Raw genomic sequence first — 22,499 nt, forward strand, 5'->3', positions numbered from 1 at the left:
TAGCCCAAATATTTAGCCTCTAGCATCCGCAATACCGCATTGACCTGCTGTGCATGTTCCTTCCATGTGCTGAAATAGATGATGATGTCATCCAGATAGGCAGCACTATACGCATTATGGGGTTGGAGCACTTTGTCCACCTGACACTGGAAAGTCGCAGGAGCCCCATGTAACCCGAATGGAAGAACACGATACTGCCAGTGTCCGCTAGGAGTGCTAAACGTGGTCTTAACCTTCACGGAGTCCGTCAAAGGAATCTGCCAGTACCCCTTTGTCATGTCAAGCGTGGTTAAAAATTCTGCTTGTCCAAGCCTCTCGAGGAAGTCATCCACGCGACGTATGGGATAAGCTTTAAAAAGGGAGACCTGGTTAAGCTGACAGAAGTCATTGCAAAACCTCCAACTGCCGTCACGCTAACTATCCAAGACAATTAGGCTGGACCAAGGACTATAACATTCCTCAATCACTCCTAGTTCCAGCATCCGCTTGATTTCCGGCTAAACTTCTACTTTCTTTGCCTCACGAAGTCTATAGGGGTGCTCCCGGACTATAACCCCTGGTTCAGTCATTATGTTGTGCGCAATCAGAGAGGTCCTTCCGGGCTTTTCACTCACTACCTCTGAGACGGAAAGGATAGCTGATTCCAGCTCCTGTCTTTGTCTATAAGTTAATTCCTCGCCAAAATTAAGGGTGTCTATGTGAGCAAAGAATGAGCAGGGCTGAGCGGAGGAGGGATCTGGTCCCCTCTCCTTTCACAGCTTCAGCAAGTTCACATGATAAACCCGCTCACTTGGTCTACGATTGGGTTGTTTCACCAAACAGTCGACCAATCCTTTTCTCTCTTTAATTTCATAAGGGCCTTGCCAATGGACAAGCAATTCAGAATGAAAGATGGGAACTAATACCATGACACGATCCCCTGGATGGAATTCTCAGAGTGTCATGCCATGGTCATAATAATGGGCCTGGGCTGCTTGTGCCTTTTCCATATGGCTTTTTAAAATAGGTCAGATTTTCCCAAATCTATCGCGTAACTGTGCGATATATTCCAAAATATTTGTAGAGGGAAGAGCCTCTCCTTCCCAACCTTCTTTTAAAATATCCAATATACCTCAGGGTTGTCGTCCATATAACAGTTCCAAAGGTGAGAACCCCGTAGAGGCTTGTGGAACTTCCTGATAGGCAAAGAGTACAACGGGGAGGAGCTGATCCCAATTCCTCCCATCCCCGCTGACCACCTTGTGAAGCATCTGCTTGAGAGTCTGATTAAATCTCTCCACTAGACCGTCGGATTGAGGATGGTGCACCGCGGTCTTTAAGTGCTTTCTTTTCAGTAACTTGGCCGTTTCCCTGAACGTCTCCGAGGTAAAAGGTGTTCCTTGGTCCGTTAGGACTTCTTTAGAAATACGGACACGCGCAAATACTCCTATTAGTTTCCGTGCGATTGCTTTAGATGTAACTGAGTGCAAGGGAACAGCTGCCGGATATCGGGTCGCATAATCCACGATGACTAATATATATTTATGTCCTCGGGCTGAGGGCTCCAAGGGTCCTACAATATCAACCCCAATTCGTTCAAGGGGGACATCAATTAAGGGAAAGGGAACGAGAGGAGCATGGTCCCTCCTAGGAATTTGCCATAATTGACATTCTGGACAAGAAATACAAAAGCAGTGAACCTCCTTGTTAATTCCCGGCCAAAAAAATCTGAGCTTAATCCGCTCTAAAGTTTTTTCAGAGCCTAAATGGCCTCCAAGGAGGTGGGCGTGAGCTAATTCACAAACCTGCTGCCAGTAGGTTCATGGGATTAACAACAGTTTCCGAACCTCTGCCCCATGTTCCGCGACCCAATATAATAGATAATTTTCTATTACAAAGTGAGGTCCTTGTGGCATGGGCTGGTGTGTGCGTTGGCCGTTGACAAGGATAACTGCATTTTTTGCAAATTTTAGGGAGTCATCATTCCACTGCTCCCTTTTAAAAGAAGCCAATGTTTGTTTAAACTGAAAGTTAATGTCGGAGAGAGGGTCTGGTCTGACCTCAAGGGGAGGGGATTCCTCCCGACTCGTTGAGGCGCGGATGGATGACGTATTTGCCTGCAACGGTCCAGGAATCTCCCCTTCCTCCTCGTGGGCTTCCATATCTTTCTTCGCCGGCTGTGTACACGGCGTGGAGACAGCTTGAGACGAGTTATCCCCATCTATAACGAGGCCTAAGTTTTTACCAGGAGTAGTCAATAGTTTACCGCATTTATTTTCTGACCAGTCCCGCCCTAGAATCGCTGGAAAGAGAGGATTAGGGTGGACTGCCATGGGAAATTTTTTTAGCGATCCTCCCTGACTCACGAAACATATGGCGGTGTTGTACATCCGGGTGTCTCCGTGAATACATTGAATACTGGTCTTCTTTTTAATTCTTTGTCGCGGTAAAACATATCGGCAATCAACAATGGAAACGTTGCTGCCGGAATCAAACAGGGCATGGAGGTTATAGCCATTAATGACTACTGATCCTGTATTTGAACATGTCAGGGGGTTGACAAGAGCGCACAAACGATCTCACCCCCCCCCTCCACCTACATCCCGCCTCGCTCCCAGGTAGGTCGCGCGCCCGGTGGCCCGGGAACTCAGAAACAGGCTCCGATGTATGTGTAAGAGACTTATTCAGTAGGACGTGATCTCTAGGAAATCCACTATAGGACCTAGATTTTGAGACTGTCTCGGGTGATTTCATGAGCTTTATAAGCTCTTCCATGGAGTGAAAGTCACCCCAGTCCGGCTGGGCAAAGTTTTTAGGGAGGCCTTTTAGGAAGATAAGGCAGGCTACCTGTTGTACTATCTGGCAGGTGGTTAATTCAAATGGCCTTAGCCATACAGCCACCTGCTCCCAGAGGGTCATAGCCTGCTCCTGGACTGATCTCTCTGGATCAAGTACCCAGTTATTCATTAATTTTGCCTGCTGGACTGGGGATAGCTCATATTTATCTGGGACCTCAGTCCCAATGGGCGGCTCAGCTCTCTCCTCCGAGAGAGCATAATAAGCCCTTTTTGTTTCATCCCCAAAAACCAGCCTACGCCTGTATATCCCCTTCACATTCTCCATTTGGTAAGTTATAAGCCCGGGGTTGTATTTGAGGAGCGGAGCCTGTACTGAGTCCTTCCTGACCCCCAAACGCACTCCCCCCCCCAGAAACTCGGTACTTTCCTACCTGGTTATTTACTTGTCCCGGTTTCTTCTGGGACTTCATCCTGCCGACTACGCCACTGTGATAATTAAGAGTCCAGGACATTAAAAAGGTTTGGTGCAGCCACCTATATATTGTTTTTCCCAGCTGCAAAAGGGTTTTTCGTATCAAAAGCATGATGTGCATATCACCGAGTCCAAAACAGAACTGACTATATTAGCCCAAGATGGAGGCTTTAATGATCTGGAGAGGAAATGATGTCATCAGAATGGCCGGAACCAGAAGTGACGTCAGCAAAGGGGCCGGCTTCAGAAGTGACATCAGCAAAGGGGCCGACTTAGGAAGTGACATCTTCTGAGGCGCTGGAACCTTGCAGGATTTCCCGGGAAAGGTCTGTAGGGAAATGAGAAAGACAGTCAACACACTCCAGTTAGATGTTTTATTACACTTACTCAGACCCTTTAGCTGCCTCCTACTCACACGTGTGTGACACAGGCTACAGAGTCAGGAAGTGCAGGATGCCCAGTTACACTACGGTTAAAATTTAGGATCGTGAGGGGCTTGTCTGACTCAAATAATGACGGCCGTCGAGTGAGCCAAGTTACATACACATGTCTTTCCTATCTAGCATGGAGTTCAGCCGGGCTGAAAAGTATAACATCTATGATTAGAGGTGGATTTAAAAGTTTAACCCTGATCATGTTTAGGCACACCTCAATGGTCATGCTGCAGTAAGGACCTTCTCAGTTGGTCTCCCATCCAAGTAATGGCTGGGACCAAGCATGTTTAGTTTCAGGTGGAGAACCTGTTCTGAAGAGCAGATTGTATGGCTGCTGCTAATTAATTATTAATAAATGGGGTCCATAAATAGAAAAAGAAATGGAGATCCAACAGTGTCAGGCTGCTATTAAATTATTAGTCAGCGGGCAAAAATTAACAAAGCAGGCGTTGACAAAAGTGTTGATGTGAAAACATGATGAAAAGGCGACATGAACAAAGTAACAAGGGTGTGGACACGAGACATTGGCGCTCATCATGGCAGAGATGTTCTCAAAACCCTGATTCTAAATTAGTACAACTCAACTACCTCCTTGTTTAAATCCGTCTTTCTAAGAGTCAGTTTGCATAGACTTGTTTGAAAGGCATGTTGTGAGAACATAAAAGAATCAGTCAGCATTCTTAAAGCTTCACCAGAGTTTGAGATCTTACCCTATCGCAGACATAAATTTAACACAAAAGCGAATGATCAGGAGTTGAACAGAGGTCCATGCAGTTACAAAGAAGTGCTACACACTGTGTCACCTGTAACTGCTTTGCTGACAAAATAGTTTACATTTCTGCTCCTTGGTAAATTGCCAACCATATTCTTTGGAAAACAACACTTTTCTATCTTATTAGAGGGGATTATTTCTCACCTTTACAATACAATAACAAGCTGTACATTTGTCTCATGTTTCAGCCATCTCAAGTCTACCATTAAATGTAATTATATCGTGTCACTTCTTGTTCTGCTTTGTCAGTGGCAAACAGTTTCACTTGGCTGAGTCACAACATTTTTGGATAAAGCTCAACTTAAATGAGAAAAATACTTTAAGAGTAGAATATCTGAGCTGAAAGTAGATCTTTCCCAGCCATTCCTGCCTAATTTTGCTGGCATGGCTCCAGTGCCTGGTCAACCAGCTGATGGTGACAATTAAACTTTCAAAGGATATAGGCAAATAAATCTTGAGATGCCCCGAGGGAGACCATCCATATATTAGTCCGGGAAGCAGTTTGCACGCCTGTGGTTACTTTATTGAGACCCAGCCAATGTCAAAAACTTTTTCTTTGGTGAACCACATAAGAAGCTGAAGATATTTGTGTATTCATTATCAGAATGTGTTTCAACTTTGGAGTTCTTAAACAAGTCAGTGTTAGGGCTGCTGCTGTTTTATGTATTAATTTTAAAAGACGTTGACATCAGCCCACAATCTTAAAAATATATATACCAAAGCTCTTTCCACGTTAATATTTCTACCAGACCAGTAATTTTGGGTAGGCCTCAGTGGGCCCACCTTTGCCCATTTAGTAATGATTTGTAATGAGAAAAATTGCCAGTACTCTTTTGCATTTAAAAAACAAAGTCAAAAATCTCTATAGAAAATACACGTATACATATAAAGTAACAAAGAAATCGACAGGATTTTTTTTTGATTGACCATAATTATGTGTTTTGCTCCCATTTTTTATTCATGGCTGGTAGTACCTCAGTGTTACATTAGGTAGTCATGTGTGCAAAGTTGTTTGTGTATATCATTGACAATTAAATGACAGCATCATTTTTTTTTAAATGATAATATCTACAGTATATTAGAAAGCACATTAAATCACTCCTGCAACTTTTGTTATAGGCAAGTTTGGAAAAGATAGCATAGCGAAGTGATAGGAACAGGCCTTGTACTACTAGGCTTAGCTGTGAAGGAGGCGCCAAGCAGAGCTGAAAGTGCCAAAGTTGTTCACTGTGGATGCCATAGCAGACTATCCTAAACCAGATTTACTGAACACATAAGGAGGGAGTGGTACAAACTGTGAGTTACCGTTTACATTTACATTACAACTATAGCAAGCACTGTGGTTTTCAAAGCACTGATACCTTTATTATCTGATTGCATTTTTGTGCTGTTCTTTGGTTAAGTCAAGTTCGTCTACCGTGGACCAGATAGTTGATCTTTTCTCTTGATTCCATTGATATATTCTGTTGATCTATTTCATTGGTCTGTTGGTTGATATATTTAGTTGATACTGTTGATTTTGTGACCGCTTCTGCAGGGGCAGGCAACTGCCCTTCAGAAACCCCCGCATAAACAGTTTTTCAATGGGAAACAAACACACTCTTACAGCTTGTCTTTGCGGGATCAGCTCCTGGCTTGCTGTGTGATGTCCTCCTCGTGCAGGCCTTTGAACATTTAGAAGACTGAGCCTTGGCCATCCTGAGGTCTCACTCTCCTGTCTCTCTTTCCCCAGACTCGCTCTGCTCTGGCTGCTGCTTCCGAGTTGCTGTACCCCCTTGATTTTGTGTTCTTTTGAGCAGGAGTTGGGGTTGATGCGTCAAGTTTGACAACTGTTCCTTGTGAGGCTGGATCACCTCTGAAAGAGACTTGTGTTTGTATCTGCCAGAACAGCAATAAAGTTTCTACTCCTTGGAAAACCTGCTGAACTCTCCTGTGCAACTTTGTGACCCAAGCTTGACAATCTATTCTGTTGGTCTATTAGTTGATATGTTCTGTAGATTCTGTTGATATATTCCATTGATTCTGTTGGTCTTTCGGGTGATATAGTCCATTGATTTAGTCTGTTGGTCTATAAGTTGTTATATTCTGTTGATTCCATTGATATTTTCTGTTGCTCTATTAGTTGATATATTCCATCGATTCCGTTGATTCTGTTGATCTATTCCATTCGCTTATTACTTGCTATATTCTGTTGATTCCATTGAGTCTGTTGATCTATTCTGCTGATCTATTAGTTGATCTATTCCATTGATCTAATCCATTGCTCTATTAATTGATATATTCTGTTGATTCCCTTGATGTATTGTGTTGGTCTGTTAGTTGACATATTTCCATGTATTCCATTGATTTGTTCAGTTGATTCCTTCGATCTATTCCATTGATTCTGTTAATCTGTTCCGTTGGTTTTTTAGGTTCTGTGTTCCATTGATCTCTTCTGTTGAGTCTGTTGATCTGTTCCTCTGGTCTATTAGCTTATCTATTCCATTTGTCTATTAGTTAATCTGGTGGAGTGCAGTTTGTTTGGCACTGACTTCTTGTTACAAACCAACTCTTCAATTTAGTGTATCATTTTCATCTGTTTAGTTTAAACTCTTGAAATTAATGTTTATTAAAATAGTTCACATATCCAATATGTAATTATGAATTCATTTGATTTTATTTTGGAAATTCATATTGACAAATGAAGTAAAAGAGGAATCTGCATGAGGCACATGTTAACTTTAACCAGAAATAGGCTGTTTCAGCATCATTTATTCAATTTATTTTAAACCGGTTACTTGTTAGACTCTAAATTACCTGTTTAAAAATGTCTCAGCTACAAAGTTTACATGTATTTGTGTATTTCGGTTACATTCTCTCTCTGTCTGATTAGGTGTAGTCGGAGTTCATGCACTGTTATCTTAATGACGGAATGAACCAACTTATGAAAAATGTATTGTAAAACATCTTTCCAGTTTGATTGCTAACTTAAAACAAATATTATGCAAATATGCAGTACTAATTAAGGAAAAAAAAGTCATATAATGTTAAATGCCTGCATTTTTTTATTATCACACCATACTATACCATTTTTTAGGCTTGCATAATCCTGAGCAGGGTTGCTGGGGTGCTGGATCCTAAAAGCAAGCACAGGGTACAAGGCAGGCAATCCCCTAATATCTGTAATTATGCAGGTGGTATGGTTGGCACAGAGGTAAGGTCTGCTGCCTCACTGATCCATAAAATGTATTCTTGCACCTACTTGCTTTCACTGGCATGGAGGTGCATAGCAGCAAAGAGACCAGGGTTCATGTTTTGTGTCCTCCCAGAGTGGAGTTTGCATGTTCACCACGTAGCTGGACATGCAGGTGAGGTGTATCGCTGATGCTAAATTGCCCCTAGTGTGTGTTTGTCTTGTGATAGACTGACGCCCTGTCCAGGGTTTGTTCCTGTCTTATGCCCTATGCTAGCTGAGGTAGGGTCCAGTCCTCTTTGCGACCCTGGTCTGGATTAAGCAAATGAAAAATGACATGACACAACCTACTTACTTTCCACATGGAGTTTGTACATTCTCATTGTGTCTACATGGGTTTTACTCCTGATTCTCTGGTGTTTACCTCATTTCTTCTGTAGGTTAGGTAAATTTCTGACTCTAAATTGACTATGTGAATGTGGATGAGGGTGTCTCTATGAACCCTGCGGTGGACTGGCAGCTTGTCCAAAAAAAACATTATCCCTGCAAACTTGACTTGGATTCAGTAGATTTGAGAAAGTTGTATCATATAAAATAACTCTTCAACTCTGATGAAATGGCACCTCATCTAGGACAAATGTCTGCTGCAGGGGCAGGCTTCTCAGTGTCAGTAGGACAGAACATTTTGAAGACCAAGAAATGGGTATGGCTCCTCATTCTGAAGAATGAACTAACAATGAATAGTTTAAAGTACAGTTGAGTTATTTAAAGGACTGTGGGAAAGTGCCACAAACTACAGCAAGATGTACTTGATGGGCTAAATGGTTTCCTCTAATTCGTGGGACATCTTACACTCCTATAAAACCTTGACAGCTCAGATAAGAATGACTTCCATGGAGAGTTATTTTAGTTGCTTTTCTGCAACTTTCTTACAGCTCAATTGTCACTGTAACTCCAGGAAACAAGACGACTGCGGCTGGCATGTTGAGCTATCACTCCAAAGTGTCTTTAACTGAACAGCATCAGTGTTAGTCCATCAAATAAAATAAGAGAGAGCAATAATCTTAGACAGCAAATATCTTTATTTAAAAATAAAAACATCACTCCTTTATGAGGTGATTCTAGGGACTCTGGGGACCCAGGCAAAAAACTCCATATGAGCCTCCAACCTTTACCTGACATGGTAAAATGCATCACCATTATCCATCCATCCATTATCCAACCCGCTATATCCTAACTACAGGGTCACGGGAGTCTGCTGGAGCCAATCCCAGCCAACACAGGGCGCAAGGCAGGAAACAAACCCCGGGCAGGACGTCAGTCCACCACAGGGCGCACACACACACCAAACACACACACCAGGGACAATTTAGAATCGCCAAAGCACCTAACCTGCATGTGTTTGAAATATGGGAGGAAACCGGAGTACCCGGAGGACACCCACGCAGTCATGGGGAGAACATGCAAACTCCACACAGGGAGGACCTGGAACGCAAACCCGGGTCTCCTAACTGCGAGGCAGCAGCGCTACCCACTGCGCCACCACATCACCATTATTGTAGTGCAATATCTAAATTAACATGATCAACAGGCAGAATTTAATACAATGAAAATTTGTTATTTTAATTTTATGAGAAACAGACTAAATAAACATAATAAATAATTATGGCTAAGGTCAAATTAAAAATTCTAAATAAGTAAAATAGTAACTAAAAAGCAGAATAAATGTAAGGTACACATGGTAATAAAAGATAAATACAAATTGCACATCATAATATTAAAAAAAAATAATTTAAAGGGCACATAATAGAAAATTAAAAAATGGTTTGTAAAGGATTTGGCAACAGCAAAGGCAGCCATTGAGTTTCCTAGGCCCAAACACCTTCAAACACTGTGCTCTGTTAAAATTACAACTAGGGCTGAAAGCCTGTCCTGGCACATGGTAGATCTCAAGTAAAATCTAATCAGCTATAAAGATAAAAAAAAACTTCACTCACCAGGGGCAACAGTTAGCGTCTTCACAATTATTCAAAGAAACCTGATTTCTAACATGCCATGTGAACACCTGATTAGAGAAATTGGGTTATTGGCCTCTAAAAAACCTGATTAACAAAAGTAGATTTCTCTGTGAATAATCTGATTATGTGGCCAAGTAAACCCTTCACCAGGTAACATTTAAAGATTTTGTAGACTACGCATGTCTTTTGCACTCTGTCAGCCTGTGCATGTATTTGTTTCATGCACCCTTTCAGCAGCCATTGGTAGAGGCGAGAAATGTTGGGGTGATTGCATTACTCCTTCTCCTGGCTGAAACAACCTTTCTCAGTATTTCAGAAACTGCTAAAATTATGTGATAAGCTGAGTGTACAGTTCTAAACTCAACCACACAATCTTAATGAGCAGTAGAGGAACATGTTAAAAGTAACATGCGTTAAGTAGTCTGATTCATTTTTAAAGTAATCAGTAACCTACCACAATACTTATCTTGTTGTAGTATAAATACCGGTGTTATTATTATCGCAGCAGCACTATGTGTGAGGCAGGAAGCACACTTACTGGGTCCTTTGCAGGGCTCAATTGCACAGCCAAAGCAGAAAAAGGGCATTATGTGCATTCTGGTAACAGAAGCCTATAAATAAAGTGTCAATTTGAATAAACACATTTATAAAACACTAGAAAATGATCACTAGGGTCATGCCTGTTTTCGGAATCACTGTGACAAATGATAACGTTTCATCCTTTTTACGCAGTTTAATGAGTTTTGCCAAAGAACTTGGAAGATTATTTGCACATGTACAAGTGAATTACTGAGAAAACGGATTTCTGGATTCAGGTTATTCACCTCAACACAATTATGTGTGCACATGTAAACGCACTGAGAGATAAGAAAGGTCAGACAGACTTGGTTATTCTCACAGCACAACCGAATGTCAAGTAGACTGAAACACATAATATAAACCTAGCATCAAATTGACCGATCAATTATTTTCCATCTATTTTTTTTTCACCCTTGTCACCTAAGGGGCTGTCTAAGTTCCTAATGCAGTCCTCCTAAACACACATCTACACTAAGTTAACTATGTATTTTTTCTACGTGAAGCTATCTGTAGTGTCGCCTGAAGAACTTAACCTGTACATTTTGCAGGGTACACAACACAGTCTATAAACGTGCCCTTGGCAGTCAAAGAACAAATTCAATTTACATTTAGTGCTGACTTCATCTTTGTCTAGGTGTTTTCAGTTCCTCCTGTGCCATTCACTGGTTTGTTAAACTTGCATTCAAGCTTTTACCGCTGCCTGTACAAACGGCTTTGGTCCATTAGTTTCTTCTCTTAGTTGGATGTCGGCTTTCATTCCACTGATGTTTTACTAATGGAATCAGTTACTTTTTCACTCCAGATCGGTTATCAGCTATTTTCCTCTGCTACTGTAAGTAACTCCATCTGTATGCATGGGCATACTTAATTCACATTGCAAGTTTTCTACTACTTACCACTGTGTTTGACATGCACACTGTGATTGTTTCTGAAGTATTGTTGCAGTGTGAGCAGCGATAGGTGAAGTCATTCAGTTCCATCTGTGCCTTTTGCTGGTTTGCTAAACTCACATTAAAGCTTTTACTGCTGGCTTGATGAACAATTCTGGGCCATCAGTATCTTCTCCTAATTGGATGGCGGCTTTCATTCAACTGTAATTTTTGTTTTAGTGATGGAATCAATGGATATTGAGCAAATAATTAATTAAGCACAACAGGTTTTAAATATAAGTTGGACTTTTGCCACATTCAGAAGTACTCTGATGATATGACTATTGTAGTGTGTATAAAGAATGGGCAGGAAGGGGAATATACGGATCTGATTGGAGCTGTCAGTGACTGGAGCAATAAGAACTGCCTGGTTCTGATTACAATGAAGACCAAGGAGATGATTGTGGATTTCCACAGGTCTAAACTCCCCCTTCAGCCTGTAAATATCCAAGGGAAGAGCATTGAAGGGGTGCAGACTTACAAAACTTCGGCATCCACCTTGATGACAGACTGGACCGGTCTGTGAACACAGATGTCCTCTATGAGAATGGGCAGAGCTGGTTGTTTGTCCTCAGAAGACTCAGATCATTCAGTATACGCAGTGAAATGCTGTCATTGTTCTGTCAGACAGTTGTTGCCAATGTCCTCTTCTTTACTGCGATTTGTTGGACAGGCAGTATGACATAAGAACACAAAGAGGCAGGACAAGCTGGTGAAGAACGCTGGCTCTGTGCTGGGCAGGACTATGGACTCAAAGGGAATTGTGGTGAAAAGGTGTATGGGGAAGAAGGTACAGGCCATCCTTGACAATAGCAGTCACACTCTCCACAACATTGTGGTGAGTCAGAGAAGTAAATATAGCTGTTATCTTCCCTCACTGTGCTGTAGAACAGAACACTTTAGAAAATCATTTCTTCCTATTGCTCTGAAATTTTATATTGCTGTTGTCAAAACTAGTGATTCCTGGCCTGGTTACCACTCTGCCGCCCGACACCGTAACAATTGACCGATTTGTACCTTTTGCTATTTAATTATTTATGTTTGTTCTCCTTGCTTTTATAATAATTTTTAACAATTTTTACTAATATGTTTGAGCTATAGGATGCCTGAATTTTCCTCAAGGGATAAATAAAGTATCTATCTATCTATCTATCTATCTATCTATCTATCTATCTATCTATCTATCTATCTATCTATCTATCTATCTATCGTTTCTGTGCACACATAAAGATGAGCAGTGACCTAAAAATAGAAGTGGTATAAACTCGCACGAGAGAAAGCCCTGCCTGTTGTTTCCATTCGTGCATTTTTAAAGTAGCCACTGGGTAGGAATGAATGCTGACTTGTTTGTAGCATAAGGCTGAGATTCCCTTCTCATTCTTTTTCTTTGACAGTAAACATTTCCAATAATAGATATGTAGGGAAGCACACAGACACACTTGTTGGAGATGCTTCTACACCCATGCAAGTACCTGGGTTTGAATCCTGGCTTTCTTACACTTTGGAGATTGCATGTTGATGCAGTTTATGTACAGATTGTGACTGACTGGTGTTATTGTCCAAGTACCTTTGTAATTAGATTAGGTTAGATTAGATACAGTTCATTAATCCAAAAGGGATATTTTGATGCATACAGCAGGAGAAACATAAAAACAAGTGTACAGATCACAGGACAAATGACACAATCAATCAATCAATCAATCAATCAATAAAAAGGCAAATTGTATAGAAATTGCAAAATTAACTTAAAAAGTATCAGTATTTAACCTGGGATGTTGCGATGAAACATTGAATTCCCTGATAGCTGCAGACAGAAAAGACTCCCAGAGGTACTTCTTGATGAGGAAACTGGGTTCAATAGCTGACATATTTTACCTTTATATGTTCATTGTACCTAAATCTTCAGTGCCTTTTTGAAGCTTTCTTGGTTGTATCATGGACATTGAAAGAACCAACTTTAGTTAAGATAACAGGACACACTCACACTAGATTGACTTAGCTTCTACATATGATCTGATATATACATATCTTTAGAATGTGTGATGAAACCCAAAATACAAAGAAAAACTCTCCAAGGAAATAGTGAGAATATGTAAACTCCAAACAAAACAAGATGGTGACTGGACCTAAGCCACCTGAGCTTTGAGGCAGCAGGACTCACCACTATATTGTCATTATGTCCAATTTAAAGAAAGAGTATTTGTGGTGAGCCCCAGCATTTAGCCAGAGGCCAACCATATCAAAATGTTGAGTTTATTGGAGCAAAGACAAAAGGGTGTGATATACAGGGTGGTCCAGATCTAATTATGCAGATCCAGATCGTCTGGATTAGATCTGGACCACCCTATACACAAGACAGAACACAAAGTACAAAGTAAAACAGATTAAAAACATAACCCTGCTTCTACTCTGAAACTCCCAATCTGGCATCTACTAAGTGGAAGAACTTTCCTACTTTCTCACCATTTAAAGTAGTTTTTTTTCCTGTTTATTTTACTCTTTGTGTCATTATTGTCAATTGTATAAAGCTGAAACTGAAGGGGATCCTGGTGAGATCCCTTTAGACCAGACTTAAAACCACTTTCGCAGAGTTTTGCTACTGGGACATCAGGCTAGAACGGTCTCTAGTGGCTCCTGATATTATTCACCCTCGAGACTTCAGCTGACCTTAACGGACAAGGTCTCCAATGAACCTAATTAGGTGAGAGCATTAAAGGGGCCATGTGGTTACATTGCAGGATTGTTGAGTGATTAACTTGTAGGATGAAGTTTGATATGATCAGGGGTCAGGTGCTGCTTTGCATTGGTCAGAAAGCATTCTACCAGAGCCAGAACCAATCCTCTGTTGCCTTATTCTCTCTCTTCATAGAGGGTCATTCATTCCTGACACTTGTCATGTCACCAGTCTTCTTACATATTGAGGTGGGTATAATTACATGTTTCCACCTGCTGTTATCCTTCTGTGATATCCAGCATCAAGTACAAGAAGACAAACTTAGACTCTCACTGTCCAAGTGCCTTGTTAAATATAGTGTAATGTCCTACCTAGTGGAGTGGAACTGCCAACTAGCAACTACAAATGGCCAAAGTTCCTACAGTAGGAATTGATACAAAAGCATCTAAATTTCTAAAATGTCCCTGGTTCCTGAAAAATTTCCTGTGGTGGGAAAACACTTATAGACGAATAGAATAAATGACCATGTAGTATAGTAAAGAGCAAAACTTTAGGGATTCTTAAACCTTAAGATTTCATGTTATTTTGTAGAATCTAGGTGAATAGGAGGGGTGAGCTAGTTAGACTAAATGGCCTGTTCTCATCACAGCTGTACTAATGTTTTACTTCTGGTTTTATGCAGATGTTTTCTGTCACAAATTAAAATATATTGTAAAGTGTGCAATTTTTACTAATGTAAGTACCACACAGTTTGGACGGGCATCCTGACCAGGAAAGGAATGGTTCCTTACCTGGACAAGAGGGTCCTTGTAGGCAGGCAGGCATCCTAGCCAAGGGACAGAGAGGTGCCAGACTTGAAAGAGACTGCCTAAGTGGATGGGCGGACAGTCCATTGTAAGAAGACACTTCCTTACCCGGGTGGGAAGCCCCAAGCAAATGGACAGGTGTCCCAACTGGACATGTGTGTGACACCTTCTCTGGCTGAGATAGAGAAGCAGAACAGGGAAGAACTGTCTCTGGCGACTGTTTATTTCCCCAGGAGGCTAGATGGCATTGGCCCTGGAAATCAGTGCCCATTTGGAAACCAGTAAGGCATGCTGGGAAATGTAGTCTGGTAACATACTCCTGCTGGGGTCTGTGGGTGCTGCAAGAGGGCGCTGCAGGGAGTTCCACTGTCTGTGATTGGGAACTTTCATATGATCCAGAAGTACTTCAAATGGGCAAAAGCCCTGGCAATGGAAGTACTTCTGGGTCTTCAATAAAAGGGACTCCACTCCCTTGTCCAGGCAAGTCAGAGCTGGGAGGAAGACAAGCAACAATCAACTGGAGTAGGGCAGTATGGTGGAGAGAAGAGAGGTGACTGTGGAGAGATAACATGTGATTTGTGCTGCACATTGCGGTATTGTGCAATAAATCATCCATTTATTTGAACATGGGACTGTATTGTGTCTTTGTGTTTGGAGTTCACACTACTTTACTGATGTGTGTCCATGTTCAGAAACATGTACTGTCTAAACACAGTCATCATGTTCAATACACCACATAGCCATTTAGTGAAAAAGGAGAGACAGTCAACAGCAAAGTTTCCTCCAAGGACTGGCTTGGTGTGAGCAAATGTTTTTCTTCATGAACAAAAATTTTCAGCTATCTTCAGCCCAGTACATACTGTTGACTATTACATAATATAACTGTCTATTCATATACCAAACATAGGAAATTCTTATGAATTACAGAACATACTGTATTTATTAAAGTGATATGCTTGTTTAAACTATTCAGACACATACAATTTGTTCATTCATCAAGCTGAACAGATATGCCAAATAATTACTGATTAATGAAATTTAAAAAAAATTGTGCTGACAACTTAAACTTGTACCTGTCTTAAAGGTGTATTAAATACAACTAAATTATCAAAAATCATTCAAACTTGATTAAAGCTGCTACAAATCCCAGTCCTGTATTTGCAGCAGAGTCTAAAGGCAGAGCCTTTCCAGACTTGAAAAAACGACTACCAGCCAGAAACATGTTTCATTTTTAACAAATAATGTTTTCCATTCATCTATTCATTCATGACTAAATTTGTCCAATCCTCCAGTGCCTAATCTGACAGCATGAGGTGCAAGGTAAAAATCTCAAGCCTGATGCAAAAAACTTGGGGCTCAAAAAAAGAAGAATTTAATATGAGAAACTGAGAATGAAATTAAAATTCTGTATCGCCTATTTAACAAAAAAGCTAACGACAGAGAGCAAGGATAAGAAAATGTTTAGGTTTATAGCGAACAGAGTCAGATTGGAGACAACTCCACATTAAAGAACGAGTTGATCGCTATGTCTTAATCCAGAGAACTGCACGGTTCCCATAATTTTACAAGCTGTGCATGCCAGTGTTCACATTTTAAGGGAAGTGGCACTCCTGCTATTCTGTCTTCAAACCAGTTACACTTTGTGTATCATTGCAAAGAAACTCAGTATGATTTTTCAGAATATTCTAAGTGTTACAAATTATTTTAACTTCATGGTGGCCTAATTTGTCCGAAACTTGTATTTCTTGGGCTTTTCTTTGATTCGATGACTTGAACTCAGATCTGACATTGGGGCCTTCTTTTGGATTATATATTGAAATATTTGGTCACTGAACCCCAATCTTTGCTTCACAATCTTTCAAAAGTTAATTCAAAGTGAAAAACTGTCAACTGTGCTTGAATAACTGTAGCAATAAATGGGCATAAGAAAAACTAACGGGGGTCATTTTAATTCAGTTTTTGCTTTGCACCATATCCCACCATAACCTATCATCTATGGGAGAGGAATGAAAGCTTTAGATTCATCCAAAATTTCCATCTCCGGTTTCTGAAAGATCTCGACATTTTAGGGTCCCTGATAAAACATCAATATCTCAATGATGTGTGTGTGTCTGGCTGTGTATGTGTCACAGTTTCTTGAGGACGGTCTACAGCTAAAATGGCGGGATGGAAAAATACCAAACTCGAAACTGAATCTTGTTATGAGATGACAATGTGCTGATTAGTTTTTGAGCCAAATCATTCAAGAGAAAGAGGCACTCTAGAGGAACCCTCAAATACCATCATTCTGCTATTAATTAAGACTTCTTCACATCAATTACTATCATAATGGCCTACTTTATGATTAGAAAGACTAGCATCAGAGCAGTAAAATAATTCCTGAAATGTTATACAATAGTTCGGGTAACTTGGTTCTGAGGGAACAAAGCCTACTAATGCTCAAATCAGAATTTTTAAAGTATTCACCAACAGGCTTTCATGACAAGTTTTATTAAGTACATGAAAGATGGAAAGATTGTGTGCTGAAACTTAAATATGTTTTGTGTGCCCACATATGCACACCTCAGAGGACTTATTGGTCACCCGGAGGGTATAGGTAATTGTTTTATTTAACAACACAGAAACAACAGATATTTTTTCCATCCATTTTAAATTAATTTTAGTCTGTGGCTTAAAATTTCAGTTTAGGTTTAATTTTTGTTTGTTTTTCTTATTTTCACAAGAAGCTTTTTTGGACATTTTAGTTATAATAACCTTAACTCAGACGTCTGGACGTAACACCTGGTGCTTGGGCTTTAATGGATTTGGTTTCCCATTGTAAGCCTGAAGCCCCTGCTGTCCTGTACTGTATGTCTGTAAGCCTGCTTTACCCTTCAACGAGACCCCTGTGTTGTCATTCCCAACCTCTGAGGCCAGACAAAATCTGTGTACCTTATTTATTTAAACTCAAAACAAACTCAAACAAAAGAATATTATATGAGTGTAATCTAAAATACATTAAGCTAACTTCTACAGTATCTAATATACAGTACACTGTGTTCTGTATAAAGTCCCTACAATACAGATAAAAATAATTAATGAAGAAAATTGATCTTACAGTTCTATATTACCGTTGCACAGATTCTGCCCATCTTCTTCTTTTTTTAGCAAATACTGAGAGAGGGGTTAATTTTCTTTGTTAAAAAGACATCCATTTTTAGGACTATTTATGGCAACTCTGCAATCTTTTATGCAGATGTGTTTGCATAAAATACCAAAGAAGATACTGTTTCATATTGTCTGCCTGTCTGTCCGCCCATCCACCTGTCCATCCAGTGGTTCATCTGTCTTTCCATCCACTTGAAATACCTTGACTCCCACTGGTCTAATTTCAGTATAATTTGGTACACTGAATCTTCAAGGATTTTTGGTGAAATATCTTGAATAAACTGTGCTACAAACATTCTTAAAATTTCAAAAACTTCCATTAAATTTTCAAAAAGTTCTGTTTTATACCATAGAAACATTCTATGTGATCTCATCAACGGATTAGGATTGCTCTTTAGAATTTACCTCATTTTCACTTGTAGATTATCCTCCTTTATACGTCAAATCCTCCTGACAGTAATGCAAGTTATTAAAACTTGTGTGCACGCTGGTGAATTTCAACATACCATCAAATTTAAACTTGCATGTGGGGAGTGGTGGGGGTTCTTTCAAACATTTTATATTTAAAAAAAATACGAACTACAATTAGCCATTTATCCCCCACGACCAACCAGAAACAATAACACATCAATTGATGCAATTCTTTATCACATATACCAATTTATTACACTAAATGATACTGTGTAATACACAACTTGGGACCGCGGTGGATGGTTCCTTGCCTGGCGGGGAAGGCCTTTTAAATGGAAGGATGTGAGTGGACCCTCATCCCGACCAGATTGTTTAGTGGTACCATTCCCGGTTGGGAGGCCGTTATAATGAATGGACAGGGGGAGACTGCTTCCCAGGTCCATGTGCTTCCTCAGTACACTGGGTGGTGACAACCTTCTGGAGTGCACCTCATTCAGACATCCTCAGAGTTGCTTGGGAGTAGTAGTTTTTGGTGGGCAGCCAGTCACTGGGGGGGGGTTTGCCCAACCCGGAAGTGCTTCATGAATGCAATGTGATAACACTGGAAGTACTCCCAGGTCCAGTATAAAGGAAGCTGCTCTGCTTCATCCAGGGAGTCAGAGCCGGGAGAATAGATGGACGATGCTCACCTGGGAGTCGTATTGTTGGAGAACAAAAGTGTGTAGAAGGCATTTGTGGCAGTAAATCTCTTCATTGGCATCTGGAACTGTGTCTGTGCTATTGTGTCTGAGGTTTAGGTGCTGCAATGTGCCCTAGTGGTTCACAATTGAGAGAGCATTTCATGATATAACGGAGCAGGGAGGGGGGTCATGATACATACAGTATATGGTAGATTCCTTACTTAAACTATAGGCCAAAGAAGAACATACCCTTGAGGATTTATGACTTTGCTCAGATCAACTGTCCAGAATTTGTCAATGATGTGGTTCATGTAGAGTTCTAAAGTCTTCAATTGAAAGTTCATTTGTTAAGTTTTGTTTTTTAGGCCTTGAGAATCACCCATCCATTTCTAACCCAAATGCTTTCTTAGGCTGAACCTGTGCTTGTGGGCCACAGTGATTTGTGTCCTTCACGCCACTAGCCCAGATCTAACAGGAATCTACTTTCCCACATTTTGCCCCCTCAGATGAAACCCTTCACCCAAGATCATTTTCCAGCTATTGATGGAAAGTCTTTCAGCAGGACAGGCCTCTTTATAATCCACCATAGTGATGACATTACATTTGGGAGGCTAATGAAATAAAATAAATATGTATAAGTTTGGCATTTTTTCATTCCAGTTCCCTTAAATGAGAATTAGGATTTGGCAATAGTAGTGAGAAGTCAAACAAAATGACACCTTTTATTGACTAACTAAAAAGATTACAATATACAAGCTTTCGAGGCAACTCAGGCAACAGAAAATGAGTCAATAAATGTAAAAAAGCAAATACTTGATTGCTGAACATTAATTTAAATGTTTCTTGTTTACAATCAATAATGTATAATTTTATAGCACCTTCTCATGGTGATTTTTGTATGTATAATTAATTATAACAGAAAACTACATCTTATTGTTATATTAAGGCTAGTGGAAAGTCTTCCAGTACTAGTAACTATTGTGATAGGTTAAAAGTGGATGGTATGCATAATGTTGGGATAGGCCTGCGCATTTTATAATTAATTAACTATTTTAAACATGAAACAGACATTTCTGACGTGACTGGGATTGTTATCAGGCTGTTGTGAGTGTATTCATTTTGCAGGATACGGTACAGTTGAAATTTAGTGCTGATAGCGTGTATGTTAAAATATTGTTGTTACATTCCTTGGCATTGAGATTCTGTCTCTGACATAAAGGGTTGTGCTTAGAATGGCTCTGCCTTGGTTTAAATGTCATTTAACCTTCTAATTTAGAAGAAATATTGCTGTCAAATTAAAGACTTCATGTGACAGGAGAAACATCCTAGAGGTGTTAAGTGAGCGCTATGTATCTTACCTGTAGCATATTACATAAATGATAACGTTTCCGCATCATTCAGTTTGCCTTCTGAACATGACAAAGGCCAAGAATTTCAAATGCTAAATGTAAGACGTGTATTAGATAAATGTGCATGCCTGTCATTACATTGTCTACCTTATTTAAAAATGGGTATCTCAAGATGTTCTGTTTTTGGTTGGATGTGCATAGTTTTCTGTTGCATTTGAATTTCAGAGAGTGAAAGAAAGATAATGAATTGATCAAGAAATCCGGAGTCAAGACCTGTGCTTACTTGAACATGTACCAGGATAGCTTATTGCACTCAGGGCAAGTAGAGAAACCATATTGAATCTCCATGACAGTAATCAGATGGCATGTTACTTCCATTTTATTAATTCTTGCATTTATTTTTTTGCAACTGGTCTTTTCATTATGAAGATCAAACAGATTAAAATAATTGTACAACTCAAGTGGAGGTCTTATTTTGGGGCACTATAATCAGGAATCCATTTACTAGTGCCAATGAAATCATCATCAAGAACCAGAGGACAACATGATCTTGAAATCTAAACAAAACTGGGTCCAAACCAAAAGTCAGAAATCATCCAAAAGTAATTTTCAGAGGGGACAGTTCGTTCTAGCTAACAAAAGGTCTTTCCATTGTTAACAAAGCACAATAACAGGGCATTTGGCTGCTAAAACCACCTGACGCATTAGCAGTGCATATGGTCCTCATACCAAACAATACATAAAATGGAAGGCTGATACCATCATCATCATCATAATCATCACACAACGTCCATACAGCAAAAAAAATATAAACATTATAAAAAATAAATTATTACAATATCAATGTCATTCATATCAGTTCTCAGGAGAGTAGTAGTCATTGTTTACTTTTAAACTTGAAGCTTCTGCCTTGCAGCTAATACAAGTTTTTTAATATACGGTTTTTAATACCTTTTTACTCCACAATTTCATTTGTTCTTTTTTACTGGCCACATCATTTAAATGAGTACTCACCTAATACACAACTTTCACATTTGAAGGTGGCATATAGCTTAATTTCATGACAGATTGTGAGAATAATGAGGAAGTCAATGATTGTGTCATATAGTGTTTTGTCAGGATTAGAGAAGGAACATTGTATAGATAGATAGATAGATAGATCCTGTCCTGCTCTCAGTTTAAATAGCACTTTATAATTCAGACGAAGTACATAAAATTGGCACTTGGTATAAAATGCCTCAAACTACACATGGTGCTCTATAAAACAGACTGATTATTTCAATCCATCTATTCATCCTTTGTCTAATCTGCCATATTCTGTTCAGTGTCTATTATAGATTGATTTAATAAGTATACTATTTGCTTTGAAATGAACCCTCTCACAGAGCAAACTGTGACTGATGCTGAGTAAACTAACGGATTAAGTGATTTTGTTAATCACTTTTTTATTTGCCCCGTCACAGTTTTCACTGTAAATGACACTTCACATGACTGAGTCAATAGGTGACAGAGGTGACAGTGTTGTGTAATACACTTTCTAATAAGGTCCTCTTTAAGGGGGTTTGCTATAGTGCACACTATGCCAAGACTATTTTGAACATTTTAATTAAAGAGTAATATCCATAATGAAAACAATGACAGATATTAAATGGTACACATTTATTAAATGAAGATGTTGTTATATTACTGCTTACGGAAGGTGTGATATAAAATAGATTAACTGATAATATTGACTGCTTTGTAAAAAGCTCAATTTGAAGGGTGCCTGTCTGATCAGGTTATTAAGTACGTTTTGAAAGTGCTTATTTGTTGCGGTGCTCTCTGAAATGAAGATTGACTGATTTAGTGATTAATCAGTCCCTTCATTTTAAAAGGTAGTCTCGATTATGTAAACACACAGTAACTGACTTGTTCTTTATTTCAGCATGCACATTTTTAAATTTTCAAACCTTTTGACTTGCATTTTATCCCAAGTTTCATTAGTCGTGATTCTCTATTGTGTGTCGGAGCCAAAGCAGAATGCAAGCCTACCATCTGTTATGGAAATATTGCTTTGCTGCAGTGAAAAAGGAAAAAGAATGTTAACGTAAACAGGTAACTGGGGACGGTTTACAGTGCCGGCATTTAAACATAAGCAGAGGTGGTTGCCAATAGATCTGCAAATTAGTTTCTCGTCCTGGTGGCCAAGGCATCGCTCTAAACATACATAAACAGAGCAGAGCCCTAACCATAACACAGGCTTTTTAGTCTTGGAGGTAAAACGAGCAGTTCTCATTAAC

At 39.7% G+C, this 22,499-nt stretch overlaps 1 protein-coding gene across 3 annotated transcripts in view; it reads left to right on the top strand.

Annotated features, from left to right (window-relative positions):
• The window catches only part of mypn (myopalladin), a 357,752-nt gene that overhangs the window by 230,926 nt on the left and 104,327 nt on the right, over positions 1 to 22,499 (top strand). The window lies entirely within an intron of this gene.

This window comes from Polypterus senegalus, chromosome 1, assembly GCF_016835505.1.
Source record: "Polypterus senegalus isolate Bchr_013 chromosome 1, ASM1683550v1, whole genome shotgun sequence".
Taxonomy (NCBI): Eukaryota; Metazoa; Chordata; class Cladistia; order Polypteriformes; family Polypteridae; genus Polypterus; species Polypterus senegalus.